Below are 242 nucleotides of genomic sequence, written 5' to 3'. Positions count from 1 at the left end.
ATTGAATCGAGGAACCATACTATTATTATATATCGATGGATTTGGCATGAAATGCTTTTTAATTTTTGTCCTTACAAAAACTTAAAAATTTGCAAAGGTGACGAAGGGGAGAGGGAGGGGGGGGGGGGGAAATATTGCATTTTTTAAAATTTGAATAGACCGATGGAAAGGGCATAAGATACTGTAAAACTTTTGTCTGAAATATTTTTTCATATACCTCATATTTTAGGAAATATTAAATA

The sequence above is a fragment of the Odontomachus brunneus genome, unplaced genomic scaffold (assembly GCF_010583005.1).
Source record: "Odontomachus brunneus isolate Ranch 3 - 2012 unplaced genomic scaffold, Obru_v1 Obru_scaffold_185, whole genome shotgun sequence".
Classification (NCBI taxonomy): domain Eukaryota; kingdom Metazoa; phylum Arthropoda; class Insecta; order Hymenoptera; family Formicidae; genus Odontomachus; species Odontomachus brunneus.
This window is presented reverse-complemented; position numbering follows the sequence as displayed.